Source organism: Scyliorhinus torazame, chromosome 13 (genome assembly GCF_047496885.1).
Source record: "Scyliorhinus torazame isolate Kashiwa2021f chromosome 13, sScyTor2.1, whole genome shotgun sequence".
Lineage (NCBI taxonomy): Eukaryota > Metazoa > Chordata > Chondrichthyes > Carcharhiniformes > Scyliorhinidae > Scyliorhinus > Scyliorhinus torazame.
In genome coordinates, this window is record NC_092719.1 from 110,580,130 (window position 1) to 110,605,419 (window position 25,290).

Below are 25,290 nucleotides of genomic sequence, written 5' to 3' on the forward strand. Positions count from 1 at the left end.
TTCTGTCTTCTTCTTTGTCTTCCTCTGGGGTTCCTGAGGTTCCGGAGTTCTGTGAACACAAGCATAATATCTGTTATTATCTTGCTTAAGATCCCGTATGCCTGTCTGTCTGTCCTTTGTTGCCAATTTCCCTTTATAATTGGTCACTATCTGTGACTCACTCATTTTTTTTTTAAACCAGATATTTGGGACAAGACATCCGAGAAAAATACTGACATAGTGCGAGCTGTCTCGCAACCTGTGCGATCTACCATCCTAGTGTTTGAGGATGTAAATAGCATACGGAAGCAACCTAAGGGGTGCCAATACCAAACAAAAGAATTTCGAACTGAAAGTGCCAAAATGGGGTGCGTATGGGCCGCGGCGGGTAAGAAATGGGTGGAATCCCCGGGTAGGACTGTGATCAATGCCGTATGGGCTCTACCCGAGCGTAGCTGACCAGAGGGGGGTCCTCAGGCAGGGCGGGGACCACTGCCGTTTCTCCACTGCCTGAGCAACCGGCAAGAATGGGTAAGAATGTGGTCGTCGTGGGGGTGCCTTTTTGTCTGCTGACAAACTTGTACCTCTAAACTGGTTTCTGTTGACAAACTAGTTCCTCTGACCTGTTGTCTGGGGACAAACTTGTTCCATTAACTGCCTGGGGACGTTAAAGGAGTGGTGACGTGGGGCCGTGAAATGTTTCAAGTTTACAAACAACACTTAACATTAACACTGACGAACAACATACAACAAACATGGTGCAGGTTCCATCAGAAAGGACACCGTATCTCTCCATTGGTTCCTTTTTTCCATCATCTGGACACCTCATTGCTCAATAGCGAACAGGGTCGCAAAGGGATTTGTTTGGTGGGAGTCAGACTCTATGTCATCATCTTCTCCCAGCTGCCAAACTCTTGACTGTAGTAATCGTGCTAAAGCTGCTTGGGGTCCATCTCATCATTCCAGACGAGCCTGAACGAATTGTCTCGGTGCCAGAATCGTGTGTCGAGGTTGGAGCTACTAGGTTTCAATTCGTAATCGTCGGGCGGTGGGTCTGGGTCAGGGGCTTTAATATGTGTAATCTCGAATCATGTTTGGATTCGCTGGGAGTGGGGCCTGGTACAGGGGGATAATCGTAATGTGGTGTGCTGTGGCTATCGTCATCGTGATCGCTATCACTTCCGCTGTCGCTGCTGGTTGAAGGAAGGGAGAGGTGGAGTCGTGCCTCTGGGGGTGGAGTTGAAGTCGTATGTGAGGACGGGCTGGACTGGTTGGGAGAGGGTAGGAAAACGTCATATGTGGGTGGGGCGTGCTCATCTGCTGCTGCAAGCAGGATATGGTGGGTGTGGCTGTTCTGCGAGCCATAAGCCTTTGGGTGGTTTATGTGAAACCACGCAGACTTGCCAATGGGATATGTAATCTTGTATACCGAGGGGCTGACTTTGTCCGAAATGGAGTACGGTCCGGAGAATTTAGGGGAAAGGAATGAACTGGGGTTGTATAGGGAAAGCATCACTTGCTGCCCTACTGCAAACTCAGTGGTGTGTACTGTTTTGTCAAAACAAGCCTTGCTCTGTTTCTTCCTGTTCCCAAGTCTCACAGGCTGCTGCGAGCTGGGCTGCCTTTATGTTCTCTGTCAATTGTTGTACAGCATTTTCATGCGTAAGGGCTGTGTCTGCGGGGCTGGCCAAATCCAGTCCTAATAAATACTCTGTCCCTTTCATGGGGCGTCCGGTCATGAGAGTGTGGGGGTTGTATCCTGTGGACGTTGTTACCATGTTCCTTATAAACATTAAAGCAAATGGGAGAACTGAATCCCAGGTTCTGTTATTCTGCTGTACCATTTTCCTGAGGGTGTCTTTTAATGTCCTGTTCATCCTCTCTACATACCACTTGACTGGGGGTGGTATGCTATGTGAAACTTTTGTCGAATGCCAAAAATCGTGAGGACATTTTTCATTACACGTCCTGTGAAATGGGAGCCTTGATCGGATTCTATACTGTAGGGGAGGCCCCATCTTGTAAGGGTATGCTGTGTTAGTATTTTAGCTGTTGTCTTGGCCGTATTAGTTCTCGATGGAAATGCTTCCACCCATTTTGTGAAGGTGTCGATGACCACCAACACACACTTATAACCATTTCTGCAAGGGTGTAGGGGTCCTATATAGTCTATCTGTAGATTTGTCCAGGGTCCATTAACGGGGCGGGTGTGACTAAGTTGAGCCTTTTTCGCATATCTGTCCGGATTGTTCTGGGCACGGATCAAGCAATTCTCTATGTAGTGGGTAACATCGGCTTTTAAATCAGGCCACCAGCAGAGCGGTCTGAGGTGGGCTAGGTTGGGTTCAATACCTTGGTGTCCATGATTGTCATGGAACTGACAAATGATCTGGTTCCATCCTGGCTGGGAACTATATAAATGCCATCCTTTAAAATCACACTGTCATGTGTGGTTATTGCATTCTGGGGCTGGGAAGGTACCGTTTAAAACTTCCTTGAGTTTCTCGTCCTCTTTCTGTGCCTTCGCTAGATCCTGAATATTGGTCTGTGAGACCTGAACTGCGTGTACTGGGGTGCTTTCGGGGGGGGGTTCCAAAAATAACCGTGCCAGGAGCCTGCCTTCGCTAGGGCGTCTGCTTTAACGTTACTGGGGGGGAAGAACGGTGATGACTGCGAACCTTAATTATTCCATATTTTCTATCCTTCGCTGTCTCTAAGATATGGCGGAGTAATGGGGCTTAGGGTTGGGGTTTACTGTCCATGGAAACAAATCCTCTCGTTTCCCACAGGGGTAGGAATTCCATCAAACTATTGCATACATACAAGCTGTCCTAGATGTCTTCTGGGGTCGGGAAAGAGTCGGGGTGGTCAACAATATAAGCGATCGCTGCAGCTCTGCTGCCTGCGAGCCTAAGTGACCTGGCAACTTTAATGAAATCTCATCTAGGGTGCGTCCCTGCGCGTCCTCTACTTAAATACCGCAACTGGTGATTCTCTTTCCATTTAACACTTTGGAGGAGCCATCCACATAAATCTTCAGGGGTGCGCACGTGTCTGTGGGCTGGGGTCTCTGGGGTGTACTACCTGCTTTCCTGGGAGGTGTTTTGGGTATAAATGGGCCTGTGTTCTGTTTTGTGGTAATGATCTCGCACTCATACTGCATACTGCCTGCATACTGCAAATTATCGGCAAGGAATGTGTGGGTCTTGGTTCCTTTTACTGTAATGTCCCGTCCCTGTAAAAGAAGGGTCCAACGGGCTGCGTGGATTTGGCTGACTGTGCCATCCTTAAGTCGACCGTCTAACAATAGCTGTGCTGGGGTGTGTTCTGTGAGGATGGTGATGGGGTTGAGTCCTGTAATGTAGACGAAGTACTGTACTGCCCAAAAAATTGCGAGCAGGTGCCTTTCACAGGCAGAAAATCCTTGCTCTACCGGGTCCAACACGCGTGAGGCGTATGCTAATTGGTCATGGCGTTCCTGGAGGAGCATGGCCGAAAGGGTTCGGTCGGTGCTTGCTACTTCGATAGCGTACGGGGAAAGTGGATCTGGGACCTGTAGTGCGGGGACTGTGCTGAGTGCTCTTTTTAAAGTATCCACGGCATCCGTATGCTGTGGAAGCCATTCCCAAGATGCCAGCTTCTTGAGAAGTTCGGAAAAGGGCGCTGCTTTAGTGGCGAAACCGTCAATATGGTTTCGGCAGTAGCCAACCAGTCCTAAAAATGACCGAAGGGCTGAGACATTGTGGGGAAGGGGCAATTTGACGATCGAGTCAATTCTCTTTTGCTCGATCTCGCGTTTACCATGTGTGATCACTGTTCCCAAGTAAATCACTTTCTCTTTCAAAATCTGGGCCTTCTTGGGGTTGACTTTACAACCAATTTCTTTTAGGAGTCCTAGGAGTTCAGCGGGAATCGAAATGTGCTCTCCCTTTGTGTCTGTCTGTAGTAACAAGTCGTCTACGTACTGCACCAGCCAATCGGGGCGGGAAAACCTTGCTAATCCATTTGCCAGCTGGCGGTGGAAAATGGAGGGGGAGTTGTGGAAGGCACATCCACGTATACTGTTGTCCCTGGAATGTGAAGGCGAATTTGTACTGGCACGCTTTAGCCAATGGAATGGACCAAAAGCCGTTGCTAATGTCCAAAACCGAAAAACATTTTGACTGGAGTCCCTGTTTCCGCATGGTCTCGCGACTCGCGGCTACGGTGGGGGCTGCTGCTGGGGTTACTTTGTTCTGTTCCCGGTAATCAATGGTCAGTCGCCATGATCCATCCGATTTCCTGACGGGCCAAATTGGTGCATTGTTTGTGGAGGCTACTGATCTGAGTACGCCTTGATCCAACAAACTCACTATTACTTTGGAGATTTCTCCCTCTGCTTCTTGGGGAAATCCGTACTGCTTCTGTGGTTTAGGGTCGGGACCTGTAATGTTCACAAAGCCAGCCAATTTGCCACAGTCGTGCTTGTGCTGTGCAAATGCCGCTTTGTGTTCCTGCAGGACTGCCCTAACCTGTTTGTCTGCATTAATGGCTCGAGGGACGAACCAGAAGTCTCCTACTGAGCTAACCCTGTTTACACACTCTCCTACTGTGAGTGTGGGGGGGAGGCTCGTGCTGCCTTTGCCATTTTCCAAACACACTTGTTAACTGGGTCAAAAGAAAGGTTGTGGGAACTCATAAAATCGATCCCTAGGATATGTTCTGCTGTCTGGGGCAGATCAACCAAAACTACGGGGTGCTTAGTTGTAATGTTACCTATTTGTATCGCTACAGGGGCTGTGATGTGTCCCTGTTGTAAATGACCTGTAAAACTGCTGAGTGTGATGGTGTTTGTTGTGGGCCATGTGTCTCGTTGAAACATCATGGAGGAATTGAGTGTGGTGCGGGGCCTTCCTGTGTCCCAAAGAAATTCTACGGGGTGTCCCCGGACTTTGCCTGCAACTACCGGTCTACTGGACTTGTCCCAAAGGGTGTCACAGACCCAAGTTGGGGAGCCCGAACACCGTCAGTCGGTGCCGTTCATGTCTGCATTTTCTGAACAGGTGCTAACACTATGGATCGGCTTTGCCCTATTCCTGTTTAGGGTGCCTGTTGGTTTCTCTGCTGCTTTTGGTGTGCGTTGCACTCTCGTGCAAAGTGTCCTAGCTGTCCACAATTGTAACATTCTTGAGCTTTGGGCTGGGGTGGGCTGTTCCTGCCCTCATTTACCCATGCGGGGTTCTGGTGCGCTTTAACTGGATTCATGTCTGCCTGCTCTTCATCGGGCTTTATAAATGCGGTTTTGCCTTGGAGTGATTGCTCCCAAGCGCGGGACATTCTTTTCAAAACCCATTTTTCATTGTGGGCTTCGTCTGAGTGGGGTTGCCAAGGCCATCCAGGCTGCAGCTGTTGGGCAATGCAAACCAATGACTTACATTGCCGAGGGCTGTCCGCTGACTAAACTTAACGGCGTGATTAAACAACTTCATGTGACCACTCTGCATGTGCTTACTAAATAACTAAATATACAATGAATGAAGAAACATGAACTCAATGTTCATTTGGGCCTATTCCCTCCTTGTAACTAATTTTCCATTTCAGTGAGTGAACTGGCAATAGTGAGTGAGAGATAAGGGAGAATTCACTTTTGAGAATGGCGTAGCATGATGATAAGAATCTGCCTATTCATAATTGACAATATAATGCTGTGATAAAGATTCTGGGCAGGATTCTCCGTTTGCTGAAGCCAAAATCGCAAAACGCGATTGGGCAGGGAATAGGTTCTGACCCGAAAATCGTGGCTCCCGCCAATTTGACGTCAAATCGTTATTCTGAGTCACCTCGACAGCAGCGACAATGCAGTCTGAAACGCACGTACAGTAAACACCATTTGCATGTCATTAGCGCACCCAACCCAGTATTCTTTGGGGTCTCCGCGATGTTCCACCTCCGATGGGCCGACTTCCAATCGGCACTGTTCACTTGTGCTTTTAAAAATCGGGAAACCGGCATCGTGGCTGCTGAGAGAGGGGGTGTGGAAAGGGTCCAACATCGCCATAGTTTGCTGACAGTTGTGCCTCTGGCCGGGAGACTTCTGCCAGCTGCCAGGCCTGGGGGGAGTAGAACGGGGTGGGCTGAGGTGTCGGTTTGGATGGGCAGAAAACACCATTGCCACCGCCGGCAAGGCAGCTATGCAGCTGCACATGCTGCTAACAGCCAACTATGAACACAAGTTGTATAGGTGTCCCCCCAGGGTGCTCTCTGGCTTCAGCTGTATGGGTGTGCTCCAGCCAGGTTTTGTGGACCTTATCAGATTGAAAGGAAATTAAGTGAGGTGAATTATGTGGTAAAAACACCAGATAGAAGGAAGACTCACCGAGTGTGTCATGTGAATATGCTTAAAAGGTACTTTGAAAGGGAAGGAGAGAAAAAGGAGGAGGTTTTAATGGTTCTAACTCAAAGTGACGAACCAAATCCTTTCTATACCCTACCGGCAATACTATTAGATGAACATCTGCCCACTTTCCATCCGTCTGCATATGTAAAGGTCTCCATTTTCTCATCAAGACATTACTTTTCGGTAATAACACTCTGGTATACACTCAGATTCATCTTCCGTGTATGCTTTCTGATACATCCGTTTTATTTCTATATCTTTTTGTTGTAACTCCGCCAATTTTCCTGAACTAAAAATATCCACCTCATACTCCACCTGTTCTTTTCCAACCATCTGATCAAAAATCGTTTCTGATAATTGCACTTCAACTTCATCTTCACTCTTTGACTTATCCTCTTGTCTTAATCTGTGACTTAGCGACCTTGTTACTGCACAATCCGGAAATACTTCAGTTGTCTGATATTCCACTGGCTTATCGACCACAGTAGGCATCACTCCCACCTGCGATCCAGCTATATCATTACCCAAGATAAACTGTATTCCTGGACAAGATAGTTTCTCTATTACTCCTACTACCACTTCACCACTCTTCACTGGACTTTCCAACCTTACCTTATATAATTGAACACTACTCCTCTCACCCTGAATTCCACATATTATCACCTTTTCTGGCAACATTCTTCCCAAACTATATAACTCCTCACCTCTTACCATTAAAGATTGACTAGCTCCCATATCGCTTAAAATTGTGACTTCTTTACCTGCTCCTCCTAATACACATGAGTCAACTTTACCCACACAAGTAAATTAAAGAGATCTGTCATCTTCTTATCAATCACCTCTTGATCAGGCTGTACAATCTTTTGCACCTCCTTCGCTTCACTTGGGCATTCCTTTACCATCTTAACAAACCCTACTGTCTTATCCTGTTTTACCACATCAGCCTTCCCAGTGGTTTTCTTCAACCACCAACACTGTGACTTTACATGGCCTAGTTTATTACAGTGAAAACATTTGAAATTTCTTTTCCACCTTCCTGGATTTCTTTTTTAATCTTGAGGTACACTCTCCTTATTATCTCCCATCAGATCACCTTTACCTTTACCACTTGAGTATTTCTCATGTCCCCAGTTTATGTCCCTCACAGGCTGAAACTGATTTCGGAAAACAAGCTTTGATTTATGAACTAATTCATAGTTATCTGTCATTTCTGCTGCTAATCTCGCAGTTTTAACCCTCTGCTCTTCCACATGAGTTCTCACTACATCAGGAATTGAGTTTTTAAACTCCTCCAAAACTTTAATTTCTCTGACATCTTCATACGTTTGGTCTATTTTCAAAGCCCTTGTCCACCTATCAAAATTACTGTGTTTGATCCTTTCAAACTCCATGTATGTTAGACCAAATTCTTTCCTTAATTTTCTAAACCTTTGTCTGTAGGCTTCAGGCACGAGTTCATGTGCACCCAAGATCGATTTTTTCACCTCCTCATACGTCCCGGATACCCCCTCCGGTAGTGATGCAAACACTTCACGAGCTCTACCTACCAGCTTTATTTGAATCAGTAATACCCACATGTCCTGCGGCCATTTCATTTGTTTAGCTACCTTCTCAAATGAAATGAAAAAGGCTTCTACCTCCTCCTCGTCAAACCTTGGCAATACTTAGACATATTTATATAGATTCCCACCAAGCCTTCGACTATGACGCTCTTTCTCATTATCCTCATCACTATCCACCAACTGTACATTTCCCTTTACGTCTGCCAATTTTAACTGACTGTCATGTTTCATGGCCATTTTCTGAAATTCAAACTCTCTCTCTTTATCTTTTTCCCTGATCTGTATCTCCCTTTCTCTTTCTTTTTGTTCTGCCAGGGCTGTTCTTTCTGTTTGCTTTTCTTCTCTCTCTTTTTCCTCTCTCTTCTTTCTCTTTTTCCTCTCTCTCTTTCTCTTTCTCTTTCCTCTCTCTCTCTTTCATATTAATGCTGCTTTAATTCTTCCTCATGTTCCATTTGTTTAATTTGCAACTGAATTTTTGCTATTTCCAATGAGTCAAACTGTATCTCAGGCAACTTTAAATGCTTCGCCACCGCCATAATGACCTCATCTTTTCGCATTTTGTTAGGTAATGTTAACTGCAATGTTTTTGCCAAATCTAACAGTCTGCTTTTAGTCTCTGTCCGTAAGGTACTGCGTGTGGCCGTCTCCACTCCCAAAACCTTCAGAGCCTCTGAAAGGGCCATTGTCCATCACACACTCCCCACTTAATCTAGAATACCACACCTGATAAGCAACCACAATATGCTCACCCCTCACTGTCTTTAAGTTCACTAAGCCAATCCACTAGATAGTCCTTTATCCCCCTCGAGTCCCCAATTTGTTATGGGCCATGGTTTAGAACACCCCAAAGTGTATCATCGAGTTCACCTGACCCACAACTTTTACTAGATTGTGGTATGGGGAGCACACGGCCCACTCTACAGGTGTGGTACAGCAGAAATACTCCTTGCTTGGTTGCAGGACTACAAGTACAAGATGCTTGTCAATGTCACCCTGTTGCTATTTTTCATGCTTGACTTATGGCAATGAGTGTCAATAACATTTTGACGGTGAGCTTGATCATGTGCTCGCCTCATGTGTGTAAGCAGTGACAGCAATTTTGCCTCTGAGTCAGAAGTTTCTGTGTTCAAGTCCCACTCCATAGACGAGCACAGAATTTATGCTGGCATTCCAGTACAGTACTAGAGAACACTGCAGTACCAGAGGTGCCATCTTTTGGATGAGATGTGAAATCGAGACCCTGTCTTACTCTTTCGTTTGAGCATTGCTGGAAAGGCCAGGATTCCTGTTTCCTGATTGTCCTTGAACCTAACGGCCTTGCTCAGGCCATTTCAGAGGACAGTAAAGAGTCAAACACATTGCTGTGGGTCTGGAGTCACATACAGGCCAGACTATGTAAGGACGGCAGATTTCATTGAATCAAGATGGATTTTTACAACAATCGATGATAGTTTCATCGTCACCATTACTAAGGTTTGCTTCAATTCCAGATTTTTATTAATAGAATTTAAATTCCACCAACTGCCATGTTGGGATTTAACCCATGCCCCCAGAGCATTAATCTGGTCCTTTGGATTATTATTCCAGCGACATTACCTTTATGCCATCGTCTCCTCGATTTTGGTTTGAGACTCTCCTAACTTGTAAGAAAATACATTTTCTGTTGTGTTTCTGCATATTCCCATTTTAATCAAGATCTATTATTCTACACTAACTGGGAGCACTTTGTAATTGGAAAGAATTAGACTGGTATCAAAGTACCATTTATTTTTCATCTTATCCCTTCTGTGTATATTAAAGTAGAATTTATTGTAGAATTATTTGTAAATGATATTACTTTGTGGGCACAGGTAACTCTGGCAAATAGTGATCTATTTCTGCACTCATGAGTTTGCAATTTCAAAATAAACAGAATAGTCAGTAGTAGGACTAATGTGTGCACTCACAAGATGCATAGGAGGAGAGATTGAGCTTTATATTGCATAATCTTCTGCAAATATAGAATGAGGCAAATAAATTGCAAGTTATTAATGGATTTGCCCACCAAAGAAGTGACTAAATTCAACTGTAATTGATTGGTTGCAATTAGTGAAAGCCATTATACAAATGCAAATTGAAATTTGTCAAGAGGCTGCAAGTGTTTTTAAAAAATAGGTCACAAAGTGGCTAGGCATTATGCGTCCTAAATATAAGGCGCATCTTACTGTAACTTGGTATTTCAATAGTGTTTGCCCATATTTCATAATGGGTCCAGGAACTAGGCACATTTGATATTTTTTTGCATGTGTTGTTTCTTCAGTTTGGGTCGTGATTTTCAAACCCATTTGCACCAGCCGGGCTTTATAGCACCATTATACACCTTCATTTGTGCAGGAATGATGCTGATAGGGACAAGAAACTAGTCTTCACTAACACTATAGAATAAGGCTGGTGGAGAGAGAAACGGGCTCACTCCATGGACTACATTGCACCTGAATATTACTGGGACTATTTTAATTCAGAATCCAGGAAACCCAACGCCTTTGGGCCAGCTCCAAACACGTACTACAAATCTGACACATTATTTCCAGGAACCCACTTCTCAGCCCAAGAAACATTGGTCTATAAATCCATCACAGGAATAATAGAGCCAGATTTAATTATATGATACTGTGTTAGACATCATTCAGGCCTAGCTGCTGTGGCAACATGCATGTTGTTATCTGATGCTACAGATAGTGAGGCTCCAAATTTCTTGCCATCACATGGCTGACCACAAATCTCTCCTGCTCTTATACCCACATTGGTATGTATGGAAGGATTTGCAGGTAGATAATCAAATTATTGGCCACGTTATGAACTTGGCCGTCAAGTCCCCAAGTGGGATTTCAACCCAGATCTGACTAAGAAGCAGGCACGCCACACACGGCACTACAAAACTTCATTTACATAGAAACTAGAAGCCATTTGGCTCTTGAGCCTGCTTCGCCAATCATCATGATCAAGGCTTGATCATCAAGCTCAATACCCTGATCCCGCCTTCCCCCCCATATCCCTTGATCACTTTTGCCCCAAGGGCTATATTTAATTCCTTCTTGAAATTACACCGTGTTTTCTCCTCAACTACTTTTTGTGGGAGTGAATTCCACAGATTCACCACTCTTTGGGTGATCAAATTTCTCCTCACCTCAGATCTAAAAGGTTTACCCCTTATCCTCAAACTATGATCCCTAGTTCTGGACTTCCCCACCATCAGGAGCATTCTTTCTGAATCTATCCTGTCTAATCCTGTTAGAATTGTATAAGTTTCTATGAGATCCCCCCTCCTTCTTCTAACCTCCAATGAATGTAATCCTAACCAATTTAGTCTCTCCTCATATGACAGTCCTGCCACCCAAGGAATCAGCCTGGTAAACCTTTGCTGCACTCCCTCCATAGCAAGAACATTCTTCCTTAGATAAGGACACCAAAACTGCACTCAATACTCAAGGTGTGGCCCCACCAGTACCTTGTACAATTGTAGTAAAACATCCATATTCCTATACTCAAATCCTCTTGCTATGAAGACCAACATACCATTTGCCCTCTTTACTGCCTGCTGTACCTGCGCGCTTACTTTCAGCGACCAATGCATAAGGACGCCAAGATCTCGCTGAGTATCCACCATTCTCAATTTACACCCATTCAAATAATAATCTGCCTTCCTATTTTTGCCAACAAAATGGATAACTTCACATTTATCCACATTATACTGCATCTGCCATGCATATGCCCACTCACTCAGCCTGTCCAAATCCCGCTGAAGCAATTCTGCATCCTCCTCACAGTTCACTCTCTCACCCAACTTTGTATCATCGGCAAATTTGGAGATACTACATTTAGTTCCCTCGTCCAAATCATTAATATATAATGTGAACAGTTGGAGTCTTAGCACAGATCCCTGCGGTACCCCACTGGTCATTACCAATCGGAAAAAGACCCATTTATACCAACTTTTTGCTTCCTGTCTGCTAACCAGCTTTCTATCCATCTCTAGACACTACCTGTATCGCATGCCCTTTAACTTTACATAGTAATCTGCTACATGAGGCCTTGTCAAAACCGTTCTGAAAGTCTAAATAAACCACATCCACCAGTTCTCCCTGGTCAATTCTACTAGTTACATCTTCAAAGAATACCAGTAGATTTGTCAAGCATAATTTCCCTTTCGTAAATTCATGGTGATTTTGCCTGATTGTACCACCGCTTTCCAAATGCTATGCTACGAAATCCTTGATAATGGACTCTAGCAACTTCCCTACTACCAACGTTAGGCTCATAGAGACAAGAGAGGTTGAATGTCTTGTTAAGAGGAAAAAGGAGACTTATGTAAGGCTGAGGAAACCAGGTTCAGACAGGGCATTGGAGGGATACAAGATAGCCAGGAGGGAACTGAAGAAAGGGATTAGGAGAGCTAAGAGAGGGCATGAACAATCTTTGGCGGGTAGGCTCAAGGAAAACCCCAAGGCCTTTTACACATATGTGAGAAATATGAGAATGACTAGAGCGAGGGTAGGTCCGATTAAAGACAGTAGCGGGAGATTGTGTATTGAGTCTGAAGAGATAGGAGAGGTCTTGAATGAGTACTTTTCTTCTGTATTTACAAATGAGAGGGGCGATATTGTTGGAGAGGACAGAGTGAAACAGATTGGTAAACTCGAGGAAATACTTGTTAGGAAGGAAGATGTGTTGGGCATTTTGAAAAACTTGAGGATAGACAAGTCCCCCGGGCCTGACGGGATATATCCAAGGATTCTATGGGAAGCAAGAGATGAAATTGCAGAGCCGTTGGCAATGATCTTTTCGTCCTCACTGTCAACAGGGGTGGTACCAGGAAATTGGAGAGTGGCGAATGTCGTGCCCCTGTTCAAAAAAGGGACTAGTGATAACCCTGGGAATTACAGGCCAGTTAGTCTTACTTCGGTGGTAGGCAAAGTAATGGAAAGGGTACTGAAGGATAGGATTTCTGAGCATCTGGAAAGACACTGCTTGATTAGGAATAGTCAGCACGGATTTGTGAGGGGTAGGTCTTGCCTTACAAGTCTTATTGAATTCTTTGAGGAGGTGACCAAGCATGTGGATGAAGGTAAAGCAGTGGATGTAGTGTACATGGATTTTAATAAGGCATTTGATAAGGTTCCCCATGGTAGGCTTATGCAGAAAGTAAGGAGGCATGGGATAGTGGGAAATTTGGCCAGTTGGATAACGAACTGGCTAACCGATAGAAGTCAGAGAGTGGTGGTGGATGGCAAATATTCAGCCTGGATCCCAGTTACCAGTGGCGTACCGCAGGGATCAGTTCTGGGTCCTCTGCTGTTTGTGATTTTCATTAATGACTTGGATGAGGGAGTTGAAGGGTGGGTCAGTAAATTTGCAGACGATACGAAGATTGGTGGAGTTGTGGATAGTAAGGAGGGCTGTTGTCAGCTGCAAAGAGACATAGATAGGATGCAGAGCTGGGCTGAGAAGTGGCAGATGGAGTTTAACCCTGAAAAGTGTGAGGTTGTCCATTTTGGAAGGACAAATATGAATGCGGAATACAGGGTTAACAGTAGAGTTCTTGGCAATGTGGAGGAGCAGAGAGATCTTGGGGTCTATGTTCATACATCTTTGAAATTTGCCACTCAAGTGGATAGAGCTGTGAAGAAGGCCTATGGTGTGCTCACGTTCATTAACAGAGGGATTGAATTTAAGAGCCATGAGGTGATGATGCAGCTGTACAAAACTTTGGTAAGGCCACAGTTGGAGTACTGTGTACAGTTCTGGTCGCCTCATTTTAGGAAGGATGTGGAAACTTTGGAAAAGGTGCAAAGAAGATTTACCAGGATGTTGCCTGGAATGGAGAGTAGGTCTTACGAGGAAAGGTTGAGGGTGCTAGGCCTTTTCTCATTAGAACGGAGAAGGATGAGGGGCGACTTGATAGAGGTTTATAAGATGATCAGGGGAATAGATAGAGTAGACAGTCAGAGACCTTTTTCCCCGGGTGGAACAAACCATTACACGGGGACATAAATTTAAGGTGAAAGGTGGAAGATATAGGAGGGATATCAGAGGTAGGTTCTTTACCCAGAGAGTAGTGGGGGCATGGAATGCACTGCCTGTGGAAGTAGTTGAGTCGGAAACATTAGGGACCTTCAAGCAGCTATTGGATAGGTACATGGATTACGGTAAAATGATATAGTGTAGATTTATTTGTGCTTAAGGGCAGCACGGTAGCATTGTGGATAGCACAATTGCTTCACAGCTCCAGGGTCCCAGGTTCGATTCCGGCTTGGATCACTGTCTGTGCGGAGTCTGCACATCCTCCCCGTGTGTGCGTGGGTTTCCTCCGGGTGCTCCGGTTTCCTCCCACAGTCCAAAGATGTGCAGGTTAGGTGGATTGGCCATGATAAATTGCCCTTAGTGTCCAAAATTGCCCTTGGTGTTGGGTGGAGGTGTTGAGTTTGGGTAGGGTGCTCTTTCCAAGAGCCGGTGCAGACTCAAAGGGCCGAATGGCCTCCTTCTGCACTGTAAATTCAATGATAATCTGTGATTAATCTAGGACAAAGGTTCGGCCGTGGGCCGAAGGGCCTGTTCTGTGCTGTATTTTCTATGTTCTATGTTCTAGGTCTATAGTTCACTGTTTTCTCTCTACCTCCCTTTTTGAATAGCGGGGTTATATTAGCTACCCTCCAATCTGTAGGAACCATTCCAGCGTCCAAAGAATTTTGGAAAATGATCGTCAATGGATCTATTATTTCCAAGGCTACTTCCTTAAGTACCCTGGCCCTGGGATTTATCCACCTTCAATCCCTTTGATTTCCCTAAAACCATTTCTTTACCAATGCCAATTTCCTTCAGCTCCTCGCTAAAGCGCGTGTTTCTCAAAACTTCCGGTACATTATTCATGCCTTCCTTTGTGAAGACAGAAGCAAAGCACAAATTTAGTTCCTCAGCCAATTCTTTGTTCCCCGTTATGAAGTCCCCTGTTTATGACTGTAAGGGACCTACATTCGCTTTTATCAATCTTTTTCTCTTTACATACCTATAACAGTCAGTTCTTATGTTCCTCGTTAGCTTACTTTCATACTCCATTTTCCCCTTTTAATCAACCCCTTTGCTGAATTTTAAACTGTTCCTCAGGTCTATTGCTTTTTCTTGCTAACTTGCATGCCTCTTTGAATCTAATACTATCTCTAATTTCCCTTGCAAGCCATGGTTTGGCCACGGTTCCCTTTCTACTCTTGCACCAAATAGGAATAAACAGCTTTTGGAGTTCACCTATTTGTTCCTTGAATGCCTGCCATTGCCTGTCCACTGTCATTCCTTTCAGTAATGTTTTGCCAGTTCATCATAGCAAACTCATGCTTTATACAATCATAGTTACCTTTATTGAGATTCAGGACCCTTGTCTTAGAATCAACTACCTCACTATTCACCATGATAAAAACTTCTATCATATTATGGTCACTTATCCCCAAGGATTCTTTCACAACTAATCCTTTCTCATTGCACAACACCCAGTCCAAGATGGCCTGATCTCTTGTTGGTTCCTCAACGCATTGGTCCAGAAAACCATCCCGAACACACTCCAGAAATTCCTCCTTTATTGTACTGTGACTGATTTGACTCACCCAATCTATATGCAGATTAAAGTCACCTAAAATCACAGATGTTCCTTTAACATGTGCATCTCTCATTTCCTGTCTCATGTTATTCCCAACATTACCACTGCAATTTGATGATCTATACACCACCCTTGTGAATGTTTTTTGTTCCGTGGTGTTTATCAACTCAACCCATACAGATTACACATAGTCTGTGCTAATATCTTTCCTCAATATTGTATCAATACTTTCTTTAATCAACAAAGAAACTCCACCACCTTTTCCTTTCTGTCTGCTCTTCCTAAAAACTGAGTAGCCCTCATGTTTAGTTTCCATCCTTAGTCACCTTGGAGCCATGCCTCTGTAATCCCAATTATATCACACCCCTTTACATCTATCTGTGTAATTCATTCATCCATTTTATTTCAAATGCTTTTGAGCATTAAGGCTAGTCCCTTTAAAGTTCCTTGACCGATCCTCCTATTTTACAGTGTCATTATCTGATACTGGCCCTTGGTTTCTCTGCCTATTACTTTTCTTATTCTCCTTGTTGTGTTTTTCTCTTGTTCTTGATTCCCCTGCTCTGAATCCTTACGTAGATTCTCATCCCCCTTCCATATTCGTTTAAACCGTCCCCAACCACTCTAGCGAGTAATCCTGAGATCACTACCTTTAATGTCTGACTTCTCAACTTTCTTCCTAACTCCCAATATTCTGCTTTTAGAACCTCATCCCTTTTTTAACTATGTTGTTTGTACCAATGTGCACAACGACCACTGGCTGTTCACCCTCCCCCTCCAGAATGTCCTGTAACCACTCCGAGACATCCTTGACCCTAGCACCTGGCAGGCAATATACCACCCTGGAGTCTTGTTTCTGGCCACAGAAATGCCTATCTATTACTCTTACAATTGAATCTCCTCCAACAATTGCATTCACACATCTTTTACTCCACCACTCTGCAGCAGAACCAACCCTGGAGCAACAAATTTGACTGTTGCTGTGTAAACACTTGGAATCTGAAATAAAATAGTTACAATCTAAAATATCTAAATATCAAAAATATTTGGGGGCTGGTGTGGACTGTGAGAAACATGATTATTTTACATTTTAAAACAAACATTGTAATCAGGAAACCATTTAAATTTGTCAACAGGCTAGAGATATGAAGGAGAGATGTGAACAAGTTTTGATCACATTAAAGCTTTTCAAGTTTACGAAAATAGATAGTTTCACTTTGAAGTAGAAGATGTGATTTGTTTCCTGCCCAGACTGCGTTTACTGTGAGTAACAAATCTAGGCAAGACGGGTCGTAGTGCATCAATTAATCAAATTTATTGCTGAAAAAATACATTTTGCCAAAGCTGTTTGTCTTCGACTCATCAGGACAACCACAAGAATACCAATGTCAAGGGAAACAGCAACTGTATGAGAAGAGGGGGCTAAGTGATAGAAATCTGTGTACATCTGTGAAGAAAGAGGTGGGGTGAAGGAGTATTGTATTATAGTCAATCTCTCCATGTTTAATAAAGGTTATATTCTTCTGTTAAAAGTTAACTGACAGTCCTGTGACCCTCTTCATCCTTGTCTCTAAGTAAGAATAAATTATAGTTACGGTCTATTGATCCATGGTTCCATTTTGGGACTGTACCATCCAGTAATAATCTCAGTTGGAATCATAACAGTGCGATCTGTACTTTGCCCTTTGCGAACAGCAAATGGGACATGCTATTGATAATGCACCAATCTTTGGGACTGTTATGACACCCTGGGAAAGTGTGTGGTCAATTCCAGCCCCACTCATCCTGGAGTCATAACACAAGTGAATTAATGAATAATTCCTATAACAATACCCTTGGCCCTTGGCTACCCAATAATTACAATCACCAGACTTTTTAGTTTAAACACCATTACTGTCTATTTATACCAACAACTGCCATGAAACATGCAGCAAATACAACTGGATAATAACAAACTAATACCTACTACCCCCTTTAATTGTCCCACCCTCTTTCCACACACTCAAGACAGACAAACACGGAGGGAGTGAACGGAGTCAAAATAATAAGATGAAGATCAAAGGATATGAGTCTTTGCTTCTTTTGTTTCAGCATGCTTTTCTCACAGCACACTTGCTGATTTAAGTCTCTGGTTTACAGCTGGCAATGGTCATCTTGCTGGAGAGAGTCAGCCCCCACAGTGGCCTAATGGAGAGGATTAGTTAGATGTTTTTGGAGAGAGTTAGTTAAACCTCTTCATCAAGACTGAAACCAAATTACAACCCTCGTGACTCTGAAAACCATCTAGTGGGATCAGTTCCAAGCATAACCAAAGAGAAAATGCTGGAAAATCTCAGCAGGTCTGGCAGCATCTGTAGGGAGAGAAAAGAGCCAATGTTTCAAGTCCAGATGGCCCTTTGACTCAGGGTCACCTGGACTCGAAATGTTTGCTCTTTTCTCTCCCTACAGATGCTGCCAGAGCTGCTGAGATTTTCCAGCATTTTCTCTTTGGTTCCGGATTCCAGCATCCACAGTAATTTGCTTTTATTTAGTTCCAAGCATAACCTGTTACCGGGCAGAGCATGGCCTTTTTGGCCAATTCATTGGCCACTAGCCAAATCAATGAAACCAAGTCCCAGCCAATCCCTGTCATTGTTACCAGACAGTCCATAGCTCCGGTTTGAACTAGCGCAGACTAACTCAGTGGTCTCTCTTGCAGCTAAAATCCTCTGCTTGAATTAAGGCACAAGACACTGCTTTCTTCTGCTTGAATTAAAGGTACAGGTGCCTTAAAGACACATATCCATAAATCATCCATGGATCAAAAATGTAACGGCAAAAATAAAAGAAATGGGAAGTAAGGGAACACAGAGGGAATAAACAGGAAGGACCCATACGGGACGTACAGCTTACATACCTTGCGTCACACTGGCTCTGAAATACATATACCACATTACTCATTTATGTGATGGGCAGAATGTCCTTTTGGCCTGATGGCAGCAGCCTGTTGGTGGCAAATACAGCTCATGTTTCTACTTTAGAGTAGCAGTGTATAAAAGCTGGCAAGGTTGTTGCTCCATTTTTGGGGATTCCTTGCCCTTCCAGAGTAGTCTGAGGACAACTCGAGGGCAGCACGGTAGCATTGTGGATAGCACAATTGCTTCGCAGCTCCAGGGTCCCAGGTTCGATTCCGGCTTGGGTCACTGTCTGTGCGGAGTCTGCACATCGTCCCCGTGTGTGCGTGGGTTTCCTCCGGGTGCTCCGGTTTCCTCCCACAGTCCAAAGATGTGCAGGTTAGGTGGATTGGCCATGATCAATTGCCCTTAGTGTCCAAAATTGCCCTTAGTGTTGGTTGGGGTTACTGGGTTATGGGGATAGGGTGGAGGTGTTGGCCTTGGGTAGGGTGCTCTTTCCAAGAGCCAGTGCAGACTCGATGGGCCGAATGGCCTCCTTCTGCACTCTAAATTCTATGAAACTGGGCATTTCTCAGGGCCGAACGTGACAGCCTTAGGCCTATTCATGAGTTTACCCAATATACAGCGTGAAATGATCTGACCAGGATAGCTATTATCCCTCAGGATGTCTTTGATGCACCCTATTTCTGCATCAAGCTTGCATTCCAGAAAGCTTTTGACAAGGTGCCACACAAGAGGTTGCTAAATAAAATAAAGATGCATGGCGTTAAGGGTAAAGTAGTAGCATGGATAGAGGATTGGTTAATAATCCAAGTTTGCAGACGACACTAAAATGAGTGGTAAAGCAAAAAGTGCAGAGGATACTGGAAGTCTGCAGAGGGATTTGGAGAGTTTAAGTGAATGGACTGGAGTCTGGCAGATGGAATACAATGTTGACAAATGTGAGGTTATCCATTTTGGCACGAATAACAACAAAAGGGATTATTATCTAAATGATCAAATATTAAAACATGCTGCTGTGCAGAGGGACCTGGGTGTCCTAGTGCATGAGTCGCAAAAAGTTGGTTTACAGGTGCAACAGATGATTAAGAAGGCAAATGGAGTTTTGTCCTTCATTGCTAGAGGGATGGAGTTTAAGACTAGGGAGGTTATGCTGCAAATGTATAAGCTGTTAGTGAGGCCACACCTGGAGTATTATGTTCAGTTGTGGTCTCCTTACCTGAGAAAGGATGTACTGGCGCTGGAGGGTGTGCAGAGGAGATTCACTAGGTTAATGCCAGATTTGAGGGGGTTGGATTACAAGGAGAGGTTGAGTAGACTGGGGCTGTACTCGTTGGAATTTAGAAGGACGCGGGGGGGATCTTATAGAAACATATAAAATTATGAATGGAATAGATAGGATAGATGCGGGGAGGTTGTTTCCACTGGCGGGTGACAGCAGAACTAGGGGGCATAGCCCCAAAATAAGGGGAAGTAGATTTAGGACTGAGCTCAGAAGGAACTTCTTCACCCAAAGGGTTGTGAATCTATGGAATTCCTTGCCCAGTGAAGCAGTAGAGGCTCCTTCATTAAATGTTTTTAAGATAAAGATAGATAGTTTTTTGAAGAATAAAGGAATAAAGGGTTACCATGTTCGGGCGGGAAAGTGGAGCTGAGTCCACAAAGGATCAGCCATGATCTCATTGAATGGCGGAGCAAGCTCGAGGGGCCAGATGGCCTACTCCTGCTCCTAGTTCTTATGTTCTTATGGTGAGCAAATGGCCAGGGCCCTATTTATGAGGTTGCCGATAAGGCCAATCTTATAGCGTGTGGAACTGTAAGAAACCCAAATTCTGTACTATGTACCAACAGATCGAATTTAATAGTTCTAAATTTGGCGGCCTGGTAGCACATTGGTTAGCACTGTTGCTTCACAGCGCCAGGGTCCCAGGTTCGATTCCCGCTTGGATCACTGTCAGTGCGGAGTCTGCGTGGGTTTCCTCCAGGTTCTTTGGTTTCCTCCCACAAGTCCCAAAAGACGTGCTTGTTAGGTGAATTGGACATTCTGAATTCTGTCTGTGTACGCGAACAGGCACTGAAATGTGGCAACTAAGGGATTTTCACAGTAACTTTATTGCAGTGTTTTTTTTTTTAGAAAACATTTTATTCAGGCATTTATAATTTTAGCACTTTAAACCAAGAGATCAAACAAACAAAAAAATCCGCACAATAACATAACCATCTCCCCCAACTATCGTGGTCCATGTAACTACTTCACCTCATAGTTCTCCCTTCATTACTTTTCCTCCTCTTATTCGTCGCTTCCAGCCCCCCCCCCCCCCCCCCCCCCCCACCCACCTGGTGACGGTGAATTTTCCATGAAGGAATCAATGAATGGCTGCCACCTCTGAGCGAACCCCTGTAATGAACCCCTTAAGGCAAACTTAATTTTCTCTAACCTGAGAAACCCTGCCATGTGGCTGACCCAAACTCTTGACTTTGGAGGCTGAGTCCCTCCAACCCAACAGAATCCGTCTCCGGGCACTAGGGAGGCCAAGGCAAAAACATCACCCTCTCTTCCCCCCCCTGGGTTCCCAGATCTTCAGACACTCCAAATATTGCCACCTCTAGACTCGGAGTCACTCTCCCTTCCAGGACCTCTGACATGACATCTGCAAATCCCTGCCAAAATCCCCTGAACCTCAGACACGCCCAGAACATATGCACATGGTTTGCAGCACCTCCCCCACAGTGTCCACACCTGTCCTCCACGTCCTCAAAAAACCTGCTCACCCAGGCCACAGTCACATGAGTCCTGTGGACACCTTGAATTGGATCTGGCTAAGCCTGGCACATGACGAGGATGCGTTCACTCTCTGCAGGGCCTCCTCCCATAACCCGACTTCCATCTCCCCGCACAGCTGTTCCTCCCACTTCCTCTTCACCACCCATACTCAGCTCCTTTTCACTCTATCAGTTCCTTATATATTTCCGAGACCCTCCCCTCACCAACCCCTGTTTTTGACATCTCCTTGTCTTGTAGCCCCCTTAGTGGGAAGCGCGGGAAGCTCGGGACCTGCCTCTGAACAAAATCCCGCGCTTGCAAGGACTGGAACTCATTCCCATCTGGCAACTCAAACTCCTCCTCTAGCTCCTCCAAACTCGGGAAACCTTCCTCAATGAAAAGATCTCCGAATCTCTCGATCCCTGCTCGCTGCCACCTCCTAAAGCCCCCGTCCAGCCCTCCGGGAGCAAACCAGTGGTTGTCAAAGATCGGTGACCACAACGACGACCTCTCCAGTCCCATGTGCTGCCTCCATTGTCGCCACACCCTCAGGGCTGCCACTACCACCGGGCTTGTGGAATAATCGAGCAGGCAAGAACGGCAAAGGTGCTTTTAACAAAGACTTCAGACTCATCCCCTTACAAGATGCTGCCTCTACCCACTCCCACACCGACCCCTCCTCCACTACCCACTTCCTAACCATCGATATATTGGCTGCCCAGTAATAGTTGATTAAGTTCGAAAGGGCCAGCCCCCCCTCCCCACGCCCCCGCTCAAGTAGGATCTTCTTAACTCGCAGGGCTTTCCCACCCCATATAAAACCCGAGATCGTGGCATTCATCTTACTAAAAAATGCCTTGGGGATGAAAATTGGCAGACGCTGAACAATGAACAGCAATCTCGGGCGGACTGTCATTTTCACAGTCTGTGCCCGCCACGCAATGGCAGAGGGGAGCACATCCCACCTTCGGAAATCCCCTTTAATCTGCTCTAACAACCTGCCCAAATTTAGTTTGTGGAGCTGACCCCAGTCCCATGACACTTGAATACCCAGTTACCTAAAACTCCCTCCCACCATCTTGAACGGCATCTTCCTCAGTCTCCTCTCCTGCCCCCTTGCCTGGATCGCAAAAACCTCGCTCTTGCCCATATTCAGTTTATAACCTGAGAACCGGCCAAGTTCCTCCAGTATCCCCATAATTTCTGCAATCCCCCCCAATGGGTTCATTATGTAAAGGAGTAAATCGTCCACAAAGAGCGAGTCCCTGTGTTCCACCCCCCTCTCACTATCCCCTGCCAAACGTTCGATGTTCGCAGTGCCTTTGCCAACGGCTATATGGCCAGGGAAAACAATAGGGGGGAGAGTGGACAACCCTGTCTCGTCCCCCGGCACAGGCTAAAATATTCCGATTGCACACGATTTGGCCTTACATTTGCCACCGGTGCCTGATATAGCAACCAGACCCAATCCACAAATCCCTGCCCGAACCCAAATCTTCCCAGGTCCTCCCACAGATATTTCAACTCCACCCGATCAAAGGCCTTTTCTACATCCATGACCACCACCACTTCGACCTCGCGCCCCTCCGCAAGCATTATTATTAAGTTAATGTGCCGCCTAAAGTTGTACGCCCGGTGTCGTCCCTTAACAAATCCCGCCTGGTCCTCCCCTATTATCCCCGAACACAATCCTCTGTCCGTGTGGCCACGATCTTTGACAGCAATTTTGCATCCAAACTTCATTGCAGTGTGAATGTAAACCTACTTGTGACACTAATAAAGATTATTATTATTATTGGAAATTCCTTAGTTAAGTGAGTTTTATACCTCATTCACAATTAATTTCCTTTTGCAAACTCCCACGCTACAATACTATTAAATTCAGCTCTTTCTGGTGAACACACGGCTTTGTGGGCAGCACGGTAGCATTGTGGATAGCACAATTGCTTCACAGCTCCAGGGTCCCAGGATCGATTCCGGCTTGGGTCACTGTCTGTGCGGAGTCTGCACATCCTCCCCGTGTGTGCGTGGGTTTCCTCCGGGTGCTCCGGTTTCCTCCCACAGTCCAAAGATGTGCAGGTTAGGTGGATTGGCCATGATAAATTGCCCTTAGTGTCCAAAATTGCCCTTAGTGTTGGTTGGGGTTACTGGGTTATGGGGATAGGGTGGAGGTGTTGACCTTGGGTAGGGTGCTCTTTCCAAGAGCCGGTGCAGACTCGATGGGCTGAATGGCCTCCTTCTGCACTGTAAATTCTATGATAATCTATGAACACATTGTGTTGTTATGTGATGGATGATGACCCAAGTCTCATGGAGTTCAAATACTTAATCCAGCAGAAATAGAATCACTAATAAATATTGTAAAAATGATTGAACAGAGGGAGAAGGTGAGGTTAAAAATGATCAAAATATGTGTTTGTGGCAGCAGTTTAGGAGAGTAATTCAATGTCAGCAAATCTCTGTAGAGTAATAGACTGGTTCTGTGAATCAGAACCTGTAAAATCTGCCCTCATCATAATCCTGTGTCTTTCCATCACTGTAATCAAGAAAAGGGATCACAAAGATTAGAACATTTTAATCTGCACTAAGACGGTTATGGTACATATATGGAATAGAATGAGTAGTTTGGCAGCAGTACAAGGAGGACATTGAAAGCAAGCAGCTCCTAGGTGAAATGGTTGATAGAGAACTAACAGTAAAAGCACTGTTTATGAACACTGTGATTTAGTAACAAACCAAATTCCCTTTTGCTCTTGTAGTCGCAAATATATGATTTTGATTTATTCACCGAATCATGCTTTCAGAAATAGAGAGTAGAATTTTACATTGCACATTTACATTGCATCAATCCCGACTTAAGTGTCATGTGCGAACCTTCTCCTGACTTCTCCCTGGCATGCCCACAGCAATTTAACTCGGTGGACTGTCGAGTGGCTTGAGGCGAGACTTCTGCTCATATCTGGGGAGAAAGTCCTGTCTGCAACAGCTGCCGCCCAATCACATGGCCAGCAGCTCTCTGGCCCCAACAGAACCGCAGGAGTGGTGGCCACTGTCAGTACTGCATCTAAACAGAGATTGTTGCTGGAGCCAGGCACCGAGGTAAGTAGAGGGGATTGGTATTATTGCTAGGACCATGATGTGTGGTCCTGATGAGGTGATGGAGGGTCGGGCTGGACATGCCAGGGGGCACAGTGAAAGGGGTACTTTGGGGACCTCTGATGAGCCTAGGAGATATGTGAAGGTGGTATGAGCCCCACCCTCTTACCCTCCACCACCTGCACAGTAAAAGCCATCAGGTTTTCCACTTGGCAGTGTCCTCCACCTTACACAGGAAAGATTGTGGCAGGGGAGGGAAGATGCTCCTTAGATCCCAATAACTGGCTACTAAGGGCCTCTGTTGACACATGAGTGTTGGGACACCCAATGCCTGCCTGCCACACATAGACTGTGGTGAGTGAGCATGGGTGGCTAGGCAGCAGGAATGGCACCAATGGTATTGTGCCTAATTTTATGTCTGTCAACACTCCCAGGCAAACATCAAATTAAATCCTTAAATCTCTGTAGATTGAAGCAGAGATTGCATGCAATATTGTGACATAAGCAAATGCTAGTTAATCATAATAGTGGACCGAGGGGGTGTTGCAAAGTTTTTTTATGGAGATAAAGCAACATCTATTTAATTCAATCAAAGAGTGTAAAGCCACAGGAGGAAGTTTTCAATGCACCTACAATCATTTTCGAAAGCAATATTTCCCATTTATTTTGTTCCAAATTGGTTCTGAGGTTTCTTTTACCCCCCATCTAGGGTTCCCATTGTTTGACTTAATACATTAAAATTACAGGATCTATGACAATGGTACAGCCATGGCAATAATGTGCTCAAAAGTGCTGTTTAATTGTAACATTATCTCAGAATGGATAGAGAGCCCAGCTCGCAAGTGCGGTTCTTTGATCAAGTTCAATTAATAGAGCTGGAATGGATTTATCACAAAAAATAGGCATTTTTAATCAACAGTGTCAAACCCCACCTGTGTGTAAACTGATTTAAATGACTTAAAATGACTTTTTAAAAATATGATGAACTATGTAAA

General features: G+C 44.9%; 1 protein-coding gene across 8 annotated transcripts in view; it reads left to right on the forward strand.

The window, feature by feature from the left end:
- dock3 (dedicator of cytokinesis 3) overlaps positions 1-25,290 on the forward strand; it is a 1,587,592-nt gene that overhangs the window by 593,793 nt on the left and 968,509 nt on the right. The window lies entirely within an intron of this gene.